The sequence below is a fragment of the Aricia agestis genome, chromosome 18, assembly GCF_905147365.1.
Source record: "Aricia agestis chromosome 18, ilAriAges1.1, whole genome shotgun sequence".
In the NCBI taxonomy this organism is placed as follows: domain Eukaryota; kingdom Metazoa; phylum Arthropoda; class Insecta; order Lepidoptera; family Lycaenidae; genus Aricia; species Aricia agestis.
Window position 1 is genome coordinate 3604433 of NC_056423.1, and position 15249 is coordinate 3619681.

Below are 15249 nucleotides of genomic sequence, written 5' to 3' on the forward strand. Positions count from 1 at the left end.
AACAGGGCTAGTGGTGGAGTCGCAATATTTGTTAAAACTTACACAATTCCAGAAAAAATTAATTTAGTTACAAACCTGGAAGCAGTAGCTATTAAAGTTAAATTGCCTTTCCCTATAACAATATGTAATATATACCTCCCAAATAGTAGAAATCTCAATTTACAAGAATTAAATGATTTACTTGAACAGCTTCCTATTCCTTACATTATAGTAGGCGATTTTAATAGCCACCATTTTTACTGGGGTTCTGAAAAATGTGACAATAGAGGTAAATTAATAGCTGATTGGATTGATGAACATACAGATATGTTAATTTTAAACAACGGCCAACCCACTCATTTTGATTGCAATACTGGTCGCACAAGTAATATAGACTTATCGCTGGCTTCACAAAATATAGTGCCATATTTTGAATGGAATGCTTTGGACGATTTATATGACAGCGACCATTTCCCAATAAGTATTAAAAGTCAAACGACAGTTGATGAATTATCATCTCAAAATATAAAATTTCCATTAAAGTGGAAATTTGACAAAGGTGACTGGGATATGTTTCGTAATGAAATTGATCAAAAGATTAACAATTTAGTATCTCCAAATGGGTTATGTGATTTTTCGATTAATGAAATTGTTGACAAATTTAACAAATTAGTATACGAAGCAGCAATAAAGGCCATTCCCACAACATCTGGAATATTTAATAAAAAATACTTACCTTGGTGGACAGAAGACTGTAAAATAGCCGTGAAAGAAGCTAAGAAAGCATTTAGACTTTACAAAAAACATTCCAATAACGATCAAATTTCAGTTAAATACCAAATAGATTATAAGAAAAAGAGAGCAAAAAGCAGAAGAATTCTTAAGGAACACAGAAAAAAGTATTGGGAAGATTGGGTGTCATCTATTAACTACAGTGCGCCTCTAGCAGATATGTGGAAAAAGATAAACTGTCTTAATAATAGAACCAGAAGAAATAATGGCATATCTTTAGAGAAAGATGATGAATCTTATACATGTAATCCTATCGAAGTCTCTAATATTTTAGCTCGTACTTTTGCCAATAATTCTAACTCGAATAATTATTGCGATGAATTTAGAAATTTAATAAATAATAATCAATTACAAAATTACAGTTTTGATACATTAGATAATTCTAATTCGATTAATAGTGAAATTTACATGCATGAACTTTTGCTAGTTCTATCAGAAGTAGGAAATTCTAGTCCAGGGCCCGATAATTTACCGAATATTATAATTAAAAACCTACCAAATAGTGGTCTTAATTACTTGCTTTGCATATATAACTTTATATGGAAACAACAAGTATTCCCGGATATTTGGAAGGAGGCCATAGTTATTCCAATATTAAAACCAGGAAAAATACAATCTTTACCTTCAAGTTATAGACCAATATCGTTAACATGTAATTTATGCAAAATATTAGAAAAAATTATAAGCAAAAGACTTAAGTGGTATCTAGAAGGCATTAATTACCTCTCTCCTAATCAATTTGGTTTTCGGCAGCATCGATCAACCATGGATCATTTAATAAATATAGAAACAGAGGTGCTCGACAATTTTGCAAATGAAAATTATGTAATTATTGTAGCTTTAGATATTGAAAAAGCATATGAAATGGTTTGGAAACCCAGAGTGCTAAAAATACTTCAGGACATAGGTATTAAGGGAAACGTTTTAGGCTTTATTAAAAATTTTCTTTCAAACCGATTTATTAGAGTGCGAATTAATGATATCCTTTCTGACAAAATGTTTATAGAAAATGGCGTTCCTCAAGGCTCCGTGCTTAGTGTAATTTTGTTTTTGTTAACAATAAATGATGTTCTTTCACATATTATTAAACCTGTAAAAGGGTTTCTATTTGCTGATGATTTAACTTTAACTTGCAGTGGTAGAACTTTAAAACCAACTTTAAAATTGTTACAAAATACATTAGATAATCTTTACGAGTGGTCAAATAAGTCAGGATTTAAATTTTCAAAAACCAAAACTGAATTTATGATACTTACCAGAAAAAGAGCTAAAATTAAGAATGCACAGTTAAATTTAAACGGACATAATATAAACGAAGCTAAAAACTTAAAGATATTGGGGCTCATTTTTGATAAAAAGATGTCGTGGATAGATCATATCAATAAACTAAAATCTGAGTGCTATAAGAGGTTAAATATATTAAAAGTATTATCTTCTACTAAATGGGGTGCTGACAGTAGGTGCTTATTAAATTCTTATCGTGCTTTAATTAGACAGAAACTTGATTATGGATCGATTTTATATGATTCTGCAAAAAAACGCACACTTAATTCTCTGGACCCAATACAAAATCAAGCACTTAGACTTTGTATAGGTGCTTTTAGGACTAGCCCAATAATGAGCATCTTGGCAGAAGCTAATGAAGCACCATTAGAGTACAGAAGGAGGGAGTTAGTTTTATCGTATGGCTTTAAATTTACATCTCGGACTGATAGCCCTTTTAAAATTTACACCCAGTCACTAGCTGTTGATTCCGAATATTTACAACAACCTAAATTATCCCAACCAATACGTATTCGAGCCGCTAAATATATAAAAGATTTAAATATTATTTCACCTCCAATTTTTACTGAACGTTTATCACCTTTTTGCCCGTGGCATAATTATGAGATTCCAGTAAGTTTTGAATTAGTAAACAATGAAGAAATAACATCTAAAGATTTATTTCATGAATTTATGAATACCTTTTCTGATTACGAAAAGATATATACTTATGGCTTCGCCACAAATAGTCAACCAAGCTGTTCTGTTTTAATAAAAAACAAAAAATATATATACAAACTTTTGGACATTTTTTCAGTTTTTAGTTCGGATGCAATGGGTTTGATTAAAACTTTTCAAATCATTTCTGAAAGTTCCTCTCAACAAAAATATATTATTTTTACTACATCAAAATCATGTTTAACTGCTATTTTAAACCTTAAAAACAAGGATCCTATCATCATGGATTTAAAATTTAGGATTATAAGCCTTTTGCAAAATAATTACAATTTTAAAATTATATGGATTCCAAAGTATCTAAAAGTAGAATTAAATTTATATTATAACACAACTAATGAAATAAATATTGAATGTACAAATAAAGTTACATATTCAGACATAAAGAAATATATAAAGTACAAAATTAAAAGCAATTGGGACATTAATTGGAAATCAGGCAATGTCTCTAAATTATTTTCTATTAGAAATTCTATATTCGATAAAGTTCCTGCCCACTTTTCGTGTAGAAATGATCAAGTAGTTATAACCAGATTGCGAATTGGACATACAAACATCACCCATATTCACAATATTACTAAGACTGAAAAAAGCAAATGCAAATGTGGATGTTTTCTTTCTGTTTTTCACCTCCTTGTTGAATGTTTATCCTATAATGTTGAAAGAAGCTATTGTAAATTACCTACCGATCTAAAAGAATGTTTAAATGATGAAAATGGATGTATTAAAATTCTACAATTTTTGAAAATGATAAATTTATACAAATGTATTTAAGTCTTCTGTAATGTATTCTTTGTTGTGGTCGCTAATGACCCTGATGTTAAAGCGACCTTAAATAAATAAATAAAAAAAAAAAAAAAAACAATATACTTAATTAATTTTTTGTGAGAATAACTACAAGTTTAGTAACAAGGTGTCATCGGTTGAAACTAATTAGCAATAATATTAATAGAATCTAATTTAGTCAGAATAATTATTACAACTTACAAGTAATGAGATGTCACAGGTAAAAAACAACAAAATACATTAGCAATAAAAATAATACAATTAAATTTTTGTCAGAATAAATACAATTAAAATGTCAGATTAATTGCTAGCGGGATGTCATAGGTACAAACAAAATACATTAGCAATAATAATAATAATAAACAAGTAAGTATGTCAAAATCATAATAAATTAACTATTATTATTATACTAACAATCATTCCAATCCTTACTGACCTTACTAATAGTATAGATGCGAAATTTGTCTGTCTATTAATTTTGTGCTGATTGCACTGAACATTGGGAGATTGGAAAGGACCTAGTTTTTAACGAATTTAGTCCAATACCTAGTATTAATTTAAATGACCTAGTTTGAAACGAATTTAGTCCAGTAGAATAATATTATCATAATTAATAACCACCCTGTATTCAGTATTGTTTTCCATACGACATTCGTCTTTCTACTTCCCTACAATAACATCGGCTTGTATTTCAACGTTTGTCAGTCTGTATGTACGCACACACAGACACATATAATGCGTGTATGTGTGTGCGTCTAATGATCATTAATGGTGATTGGTGCTAGCACCTTCATAATTACTTAATAGTTTAGTAGTGTTGGTGTTTATTATGTCGATTAATTTAATTATTTTTTGTGTTGTGTGTTCTGTAATAAAATGTATGCCTATCGCTTATTCATAATAGAAAATATATTTAAATGTGTGATTTATATTTTAAAAACTATATGACGCGGCACTTTATAGCGCGAAAACCGTACATTTTTCCGCGATAAGTATCCTGTGTCCTTTCATGGGACTCAAAGTATCTCCGTAATAAACAGCAAAATCAGCAGTAGATAGTATTGAAGTATTTTTTTTTATGAAATAAGGGGGCAAACGAGCAAACGGGTCACCTGATGGAAAGCAACTTCCGTCGCCCATGGACACTCGCAGCATCAGAAGAGCTGCAGGTGCGTTGCCGGCCTTTTAAGGGGTAATAGGGGAGGGTACGGAAGGGAATAGGGGAGGGTACGGAAGGAAATAGGGGAGGGTAGGGAAAGGAAAAGGGTAGGGGATTGGGCCTCCGGTAAACTCACTCACTCGGCGAAACACAGCGGAAGCGCTGTTTCACGCCGGTTTTCTGTGAGGACGTGGTATTTCTCCGGTCGAGCCGGCCCATTCGTGCCGAAGCATGGCTCTCCCACGTCAAATGGATGTACTTTTCCGTGGTCTATTCTACACTTATGCTTCGGCCTAGTTTCAAAGTCTGTTCAATAAAACACACATATTTTTTTACAATAATTAACTTTAAGAATATCAAGATACATCATACAAGTTACAACACAGACATAATATTTGTTATTTACACAGCCAAACATAAAACGCGATTTACTCGATAAAATCCGCTCGATAAGCTGCGATATCGATAATTTAATGCAAATGAGTCGATAATACGTGTCCCATCACTAGTTAACACGTCAGCAATCGACAGCCTAATCCTTTTCGGCTACCGGTCGTATTGACCAAGCTTTTTATTATGGGATTATTATTTACTCACATCAAACTTATTTTGAACTTTATCCCTTTGACTTAAGAGCTGCTAAGTATAATATTATTAACTAAACGATTGTCATTTTCAACCTTACTGCCTGGAGATAAGGGTTGTACGTTGTTAGTAGTGATTTATAAGTCGAATGCCGTGTGAAGCCGAGCCGATATTATTATGAAATTGCCTCAGATTTGAAGCGAAGGCTTTAATGCCTTTATTGCGTTACAAGGGGGTCATAGTGGTCATACTGACATCTTAGAGTGATGCGGGACTACACCACAGAATACATAATAATTATGATTTCACTCCATACTATTATTAGATATTTCTCAGACTATGATAATGTTGACAATGTGACACAGTTAATGTTATAAGCCTCTGAAGTCTGAACCATAAAAATCATGGCCTACAAGATTTCGTGACGTCATCCATGAGTCACAATCGACTCTATCCATATATATTTAGTGTAAGTGTTAGTTCTAGTATAATTGTATATATGTTAGTCTATAAGGTATTTATAATATGGGCCAAGATGCCTGACCTAAATAAATAAATAAAAAATATTCTATAACGAAACAAAAGAACACTTAGAAGTAAGAACATTCCATCAGGCCTATCCTGTGTTTCAAAGATGCATTTTTTTTTATAAATAAGGGGGCAAACGAGCAAACGGGTCACCTGATGGAAAGCAACTTCCGTCGCCCATAGACACTCGCAGTAGCAGAAGAGCTGCAGGTGCGTTGCCGGCCTTTTAAGAGGGAATAGGGTAATAGGGGAGGGTAGGGATGGGAAGGGAAGGGAATTGGGGAGGGTAGGAAAGGGAATAGGGTAGGGGATTGGCCCTCCGGTAAACTCACTCCGCGAAACACAGTGCAAGCGCTGTTTCACGCCGGTTTTCTGTGAGACTCGACCGGAGAAATACCACGTGTATTTCTCCGGTCGAGCCGGCCCATTCGTGCCAAAGCATGGCTCTCCCACGCATGCCTCATCAATTCAACAGAAATGATTGGTTTACGTTTTGAAGTAAGCCAATCAAAAGCTCTATTGAATCAATAAACTACCGTCAGAAAATCTCTAAAACCGGCCATTAGAGGCAATATTTGTTCTCATTAAGGTCTTCATCGATCGAAGTGGTTTAGAACAAACACGAGACAAGAACAACAAATTAGTGGACTGAATCAACATCCGCTTCCGGGATCACTTATCAATAGCTTCATATGCTCGTTTATATACCAAACACGTGGAAATAAACAATATTGTTTTAATGGGCCATGAAAAATGTATCCATACCAATATTATAAATGCAGTGTGTCCTTCTGTTAATTTGTTAAGTTTTTTCTTTTGTTTAAATTGCAGAACCGATTTTCATAAACATAACATTAGGTATAATTAATGATACATTTTATCAAGGTTGAGACTTGAGGGAGATCGCAGACGACAGACTTTTTGTGCGATCGAGTCTGCGGCGCCCATACAGTCGGCATGGCGCGGGCGCGGCCATACCGACTGTATGGGCGCCGCAGACTCGATCGCACAAATTTTTTTACGGGCTTTGGCCCATTACACATTCCCACCACTGTATCTCCTGTGTCGCCAGGATCGACAGCGGTATCCAACCACGAAAACCCTATGATATGATCTCAGGGAGCCCGAGGGACAGCCTAAAGCTGTCTTGGGACCCGCAACGAAATTAATCAGAAGAAAATAGGAGGAGTAGGAAGAATTCCAGATTCCCTCCCCATATAAAGCGGGAGACAGCACAAAGTTGCAGTGACCGAAAGTCAAAGAACTGGAAGGGGGAAGCACCACGGGAATAAACGTTAATTATAATGGTGACTACTACGCTAGAGCTAAATTAATTTATTGTGTTAGACTGTTGCCAGTAGTAATTGTGACAAAAAAGCTTGAAGGCACGGAAGTTCCTAGCGCTGTCCACGAGATCACCGTAGTATGCGACACCAGATGTACAGAGTAGGTTGTTTAGCATTGTAGTTCTTTCGTCCTGCCAGAGACTGCACTCCCAGAGAACATGATGAGCTGTTTGTTCAAACATGTCGTCTGCGATCTCCCCAAATGTTGTTATCTAGTTCGAAGGTTAGGTAGACCTTTAGAACTAGGTACCTTCTAAGTTCTATGGTAACCGCGACCGAAACTCCATTGTTGCTGGTTGTTCTCCTCTAAAGTAATCACTGGTAATATAAAGAAAAACTTTCAATCTTATAAGATGACGAAAGTCTGGCTGTCGCGGCTGGCTCTTATATTATTATTTCGTTACCATACAAATTAGTAGCCCTTAGTGTGAGGTTTTGTCACTAACACTTTTAGGGAGATCGCAGACGGCACACTTTTTGTGAAATTTTGTGTGATACTCTCTGCGGCGCACATACATTTTGCATGGCCGCGCCATGCCGACTGTATGTGCGCCGCAGACTCGATCACACAAAAAGTGTGCCGTCTGCGATCTCCCTAAAAGTGTTAGCGACAAAACCTCACACTAAGGGCTGATCACACCGGAATGGCAGCGCAGTGGCGAGCATTTTCAGTGTCATATGATTTTAAACTTTATCTTCATTATTGTTATACATAGTATCGCTTGAGAAACTTGGAATTTCTCAAGCGATACTAATATATTACAATAATAAAGTTAAAGTTTAAAATCATATTATGACACTGAAAATGCTCGCCACTGCGCTGCCATTCCGGTGTGATTCGGCCCTAACACTTAACACACATTAATATTTATCTTTTGTGCATGGAACCCTAAAATAATGTCTTTTTATTGCATCTTATTAAATTATTGATGTCCTTAACTAGAATGAGCATTATAATGAGTTATTGGCCAATAATAGTGTATACGAATTGTATATCTCGATTTTATTTGATTCGATAGTAAAATCTGATAAAAATCGACACAAGTAAAAAAAAAGAAATATAATTTGTTAATAGCTGTTCATTGGTGAGGGAAATTATACTTTAATGCGAGGGTATAACGCATGTTTTCGGTTGGACGGGGGTGCGCATTAAAAATTACAACCTTCACCTCAAGCGGATGACTCGATCAGATATTCTCAAAGTGGCGGTTATTATTGTTCATTTTATTGGCCAATCATTTCTGATAGCATGTTTTAATGTTTTCATGTAGGTATACTTTTCGCAGTACCGTAAAATTAAAAAATGGGCTGTGGTTATCACTTAAAAAATACGGACACATAATATGTTTACGTATCCAGGATAATATTATTATCCTGGATTCTAATATTATAGATGCGAAAGTGTGTCTGTCTGTCTGTCTGCCTGTTACCTCTTCACGATTAAAATAGCTGAAATTGGGAAAGGACGTATGGGATAGTTATTAGCCCCAAAAATTTGGTGAATTTTGGTGCTGTTTGTGGTTTAAATTTTTTAATTCTTACTGAGTCCCAGAATCTTTTATGATATAATTGATACGGCAGATACGGTGATAGTTACGCACCTTTTTAGTAAAAGGTGGACCCGTGCGAGTTTCTTACGCCGGCTCTTCTCGCCGGGTACTTTCCCGAACCGGTGGTAGGCCTCATGTAGACGCGACGTTCTAAAAGTGTTAACTTTGTTAACCTATTTAGAAATAAATATTTTGATTTTGATTTTTTGCCTGGTTTATCTATATTATTAATTTATTATGTACCCCCAACAGTTCAAGAGGCGCTGTTCGGTTTTACAACTAATATCACTGACAATAATCCGTCCGTCTGTCTGTCATTAAACGCGCGACAGATTTATGCGCCGCGTTTACAGCCGGAGTCGCGGCTCGGATTATAATCATTAGGTTCACACGGTGCGGTGGGGAATGCCCTAGGTGACCTAGGATACCTAACCTAACTCAGTGCCGAATTTATATTTTTTTATGAGAGCATTATAATATATACTTTATTTCGCCGCCCCATGTATGTAATTTGTAGGGCTTCTATGGACGTTGCCATAGCCCATAGGCCTAGGAAGCTGCCACCCCTAGGCCGTGGCCTATAACGGCCTATCTATAAATCCGGGGCTAACCTACCTTTTTGCGATATGCAGGTGTTTGACATCAGCAAATATTGCATAATAATATCAGCTGCTGTCTAAGAAAACGTTTTCCTGTGGTCCTTCGTCATTTTACCTTGGTAACCTTACCTAACCTCGAACCTATGTGTAAAGGTGAATCTAGGATGGACTTGGCACCTATAGATTATTTAGAGCCAAGTCCGTCCTAGTTTTTAAAGAGACCTGGGAATAATTGTTTCTCTTTTACACACGAACATTGCTATTATGCTTCTATCGCTTTATACGTGGAAGAGCCATGCTGCGGCACGAATGGGCCGGCTCGACCGGAGAAATACCACGTTCTCACAGAAAACCGGCGTGAAACAGCGCTTGCACTGTGTTTCGCCGAGTGAGTGAGTTTACCGGAGGCCCAATCCCCTACCCTATTCCCTTCCCTACCCACCCCTATTACCTTCCCTTCCCATCCCTAACCTCCCCTATAACGCTATTCTCTCTTAAAAGGCCGGCAACGCACCTGCAGCTCTTCTGATGCTGCGAGTGTCCATGGGCGACGGAAGTTGATTTCCATCAGGTGACCCGTTTGCTCGTTTGTCCCTTTATTTCATAAAAAAAAAATCATATTTCGCAGAAGGAGACAATAAGTTAATTGTTCTCCATCGCAACCCAAAATCAAAAGCAATTCTCAATAAACTGGTGAAACACGAATAATAAAAATGTAATTGATGTACCATCAATTAATTATCGGGACAATAATTAGTGAAACACAACCGTGCCGATGATCGGCTTAGGGCCGGCGCATAAAAACGGTTCAAACTGCCATAAATAACCAGTTAACGAGCGACTACATGAGCCGCTATTAATCAGCTTTTATGGCCCGGTGTGCCCGGACCTTAAGATTTTTTTGATATTGCTATTTTTGGTCTTTTGTTCGGTAATCCGGCTCGAAGGACCAGTGTGGTTATTAAACAATTGCACTCGATAGTTTTGGCCGCAAAAGTAGAAGCCGATAAAGTATAACACGGTCAAATTAACTTGACGCATCGCTGTAATGCAATAACCTGCCCGCTTCATAATGACCATGCGTCAAGTTGATGTGACCGCGATGTTTGTCATGCTAGGGTCAATAGAGATGAAGAGACAAACCATCAAACATCGAGAAAACATGTAGAGTGAGTTAACTCGTTGGCGTATGCTAGGCAGGCATATCAAGCGATGCTAGGCTCGATTAAATGCGGCCGCGCGAACGAGCGGCTTAGCTGCTAGTCGCTACACCTTGTGGTGATCACAAAGGCATGACGACTATTTTTTTCTTATTGGTAATTGAAAGACCTTTCAAAAATAGAAACATCGGTGAAATTATGACTCTGATAGCTTAAAAATTCACCAAGCTATGACAATTCAAACATCTCATAAAATAAAATAGACCGGCCCGAAACGAATCCGCTCCATACATACGCGGACGCATAGATATAAGTCGAGTCTGGTTATAATTATAATTTTTTTATGTCGTACTTCGCTGCCGAATGTAATTTGATTAAAGGATGTGTTTTGATTTCTATTATCCCAAAAGTATTAAATTTTTTATGAGTCTTGCTAAGACATGTGAAGCCAGAAACTAAAAGCTCTTTTTTAAGACTAGAAAACCAAAAACTTTTTCATTTTTGTCATAAAAAATCAAAAACTTTTTTAAGATTCTGATTGTTATTAATATCATAAAATTAGACATATTTACCACAGTATTAAGATACTCGTCGTTAGTGCATGATTAGCACTACATTTTTAAATTTATTCAAAACTTAAAAAAAAGGCTAATAAAGAACATTGAACCTAATAATTACTAACAAACAACTACTCTTAATATTTTCCCATATATCCTAGTGTGTGTCCACCCTTACTGTTATTTACAGGACAATAAAATCGTGGTGTTCCGGGTCTGGTGGTCATTATTTTGATGGATGCCCAGCTATTTATTGGTCCCACTTAGGCGGACAGCGTAGGTTATGATTTTTTAATCTCTGGGTATGGCTTGATATGTGGTTTTAATGATAAAATAGGTATTTAGTGTCCTGACTTATGGTAATATGCAGATGATATTGCGTACAATATATCTATAGATTGATATTTTGTATACAATGATCTGCTTAATGTATTAAGGAGATTTAAGGCTTCTTACAGACGAACGGCACTTTCTAAGGTGTTGCAGAAAAAAATAATTGATATTCTGATGAAGAAATATCAATTTGTCAAGAAGAATAACGGCGGAATAAGAGCCATACCTCACCGGGATGCCACGGCGACGTGGCGTCTGGCGGCTTTACGTCGCCGCAAAGCCGTGTTTTTCTTAAATTATATGAAGATTTAAGAAAATACCTAAAAATGTTCAATTATCTGAGGATATCATTAAAATCAGCGACTGATTGAGTGATGGAGCATACAAAGACGTGCAAACAACTGGCAATGTCAACAGTCGCCGCATGCGGAGCGGTCGACTCTGGCTACGTCTTGGCCAGTCGTTCGCCAAGTGAGTTACCCGTCAATCGTATACATATATATATATACAACGGAACTAGTTGGCGACGCCGCTGGCCACGTCGCCATGGCGTCCAGGTGAGGTATGGCCCTAATCGTTGAACATACAAAAAATATACCCACAGCCAAACATAACATCCTTTTATCTTTTGTTATTTTAAATGACTCATTAAAAAACCGGCCAAGTGCGAGTTGGACTCGCCCATGAAGGGTACCGCAGCAATAATTTATGAAATTAAAAGGTTTTTGATTTATTTTTATATTTCAGTTGATTTAATCAAAGTTAAATTAAGGTAACATTTATGACGTATAAAAAAAACTATTTGCTAAATCTCGTTCAAACCAATTTTAGTTGGTAGTTTTTACAGTAATGTACATCATATATTTTTAGTAGCTGTGACATACGGACGGACAGACAGACAGACAGACATGACGAATCTATAAGGATTCCGTTTTTTTGCCAATTGGCTACGGAACCCTAAAAAGTAACGCAAGCAACGCAACACCTCGCGGTAATGTAATGTGATCCAATCCTTTTTTTCCCGGTGAGGGAAATACATTTACGCATCCCCGGCAGTTTGGGGAGGGCCAGGAGTCTGTAGCCAAGACTCATTCTTCTTTGCTTCTTACGGCCGTTCCCAATATTTGATCTATCTTTCTGGTTTTGCCCTACTAGAGATATTAATAGCTCACATTAGACAATAGAGACATATATTTTATGTCAATTATGAGCTATTCCTATCTTTAGTACTCGTAGGGCAAAACCAGAAAGATAGATCAAATATTGGGAACGGCCGTTAAAGAGTCGCCGATCAAAATGTATGGAATCGACAGCGTTCGTATGAAGTTGAAGTTTGACTCGTGTAATGTCAATTCCATACATTTAGATCGGCGATTCTATAAAGAAGCGACAAAGAAAACGTCCTTGCTAGGGGCTCCCCTAAGAATATTTGAGAGAGTCGAAAGTCGAAAGGAAAGTAAAGACATAAAGCATTGTTTAAGTGCGGTCTGAGACGAGTGTTTTATTGTTTTATTTATCAACCCCATTAAATGGTAAACATCAATCTTTTTATGTCCAACTTCGAATTTTGATGTTCACGAGGGTCAGTTCACACTACAGCGAAACGATGCATTTTAAACCAACTTCCAAAATACGAGGTTCTACGTTCGGCCGTAAAAGTTTAAATAAGACAAGCCAATTAAACTTAAAATAGGCGTCTTGTAAGTCTATCAATTCAATATGCATCTTCTTGTGTAGTAAATAAAGCTTAATTTTGTATGGATCACTAAATTATCCATCGCATTGCTTACGTAATGTGACCTGACCCTTACTGATCTGTGACAACAGTTAAACGCGGACAGGTGACAGTTATGGCTGTCAAAATTGATCTGTACCCATTTTAATTGTTTTATAGTCCATGTCGAGCTCGGAATGTGGAGATAAGAGAAGTGTTTGGAGCTAGACTATTAAAGTTGGAAATAATTGTTTACTTTGGGAGACTACGGGGATATTAAGGCGACGCCTTGATAATTTCGCTATAGTGATATCGATTTTTCTCAGCGATGACTAAAGCTAAGAAATTAAAGTTCAGTGTCGGTATTCATCATGTCTTTGTCTTTGAATTATATATATACCACCCATAGCATAACACGATTGGTCAACTTTTATAACACAGAATAATCAATCAAAAAGACCTCTGTAAAAACAGGAATTCTAAGTTTGCCAGCAGAGGAGAGTGATGTAAGCTTCCACATATTGTACATATATTGGTTCAAGTATTCACTTTATTTTGCCCATAGCTTATATGAAATGTATTTAATATTTATGGTTTATAAATTACGCGACAAAAACCATTTTGAAGCTTACGCCCTTTCCATTTTTTGCTGTTCCATTGCTTGTTTTCTATGAAAGGCCGGGCCGGCCTCTTATAGAAAACAAGCAATCTAAAATATATCCAACACGGTTTTTTACTTTAACGCGGCGTCACCTTAACCTTCTAATTGCGAGAGAATGTATACCAATTAAACGCACGTCAAATAAATGCGAAAGCTTATACGTCTTCACGCCCAAACCACTGATCCGATTTTTCTGAAATTTGGTATGGGGATACTTTGCTTCCCGGGAAAAGACATAGGATACTTTTTATCACGGCAAAATGTACGTTATAGACAAGTCGCAACACATCTCTACTGGAAACGCAGCCTATACCTCCCAAATACTAAACTGTATAGACAAACTGAAGTGTTTGCTGCCAATTATAGAAATACACAATAATGTATAATCTCCCCGTCTAGTATAAAATAAAGCTAGAAAAGCCTGCTTATTAATTATTCATGTTGAGAGTTGAGACAATCAAATTAAGCAATATAAAAGTTTATGATTACATAAAAATAATAATAATTTACACGAGTCAATAAAACATTAACAGCATACCCATTAAACATGATATAAAATATAGGACCGCTGTAAATATTTAATAATAATACTAAGGGCCTGTTTCACCACTTTCTGATAAAGTGCCGAATAGGCTATTCACAGCTTTTTTGACAGATTCTCCATACTTCATCTGTCAAGTTAAGTGGTAGATAGCCTATTCGTGACTTATCAGGAAGTGGTGAAACAGGCCCTAAACTAAATACATATTATGTAGTTCATTTTTATGTTTAACATTATTAGTTATAGCATCAGTTTTTTTGTTTTTAACTAAGTACAGTATCGAATTGAAGTATGGTGTACTGTATAAATATCTAAATATCTAAATAAGATCAAAATGAGATAAAACGCAGTATAATGCTAAAGGTCTAGCAACGCATCAATTACTTTATTGTTCCTTAATGTGTGCGCACTAGACTAGGACTGTATTTCTTTATTGTCGTAAATAGCAGGCGCAAGACTGACTTTTTTACCGACTAAGGTGAAGCCAAAAAAAAGGGTTAGTATTTTTGCCTGTTTAACATTTTTAGTTCTTTAAACCAGGAATTTAACCGATGACCTCTGAGTCACTCTGAGTGTTGCTATAATCCTTTATCGGCGGCTAAAGACACCAAGTCATGCCCAAAGGTCTGTTTCTCATACACATGGTATCGTACCAAATGGTGATGAACCCATAAACGTATTGTCAATCTTATGCCGGCTTCTCACGGCGCGTAATATCACGAGCCGCACCGCGTCAGCTCAAACTACGCGCCGTGTGAAGGGGGACGTGGCTCGAGGTGGCGCGGGCTGGCTCGAGCAGGCGCGTCCGATCCGATTGATATGCGGCTCGTGATATTTCACAATACGCGCCGTTGGAACGGGTAGCGCGGACTCGTTGTCTCTTGCTCGCTCGTACAAATCGGCACGGTGCGGCGCGGCTCGTCATATCACGCGCCGTGAGAAGCCTGCATTACCTCATCAC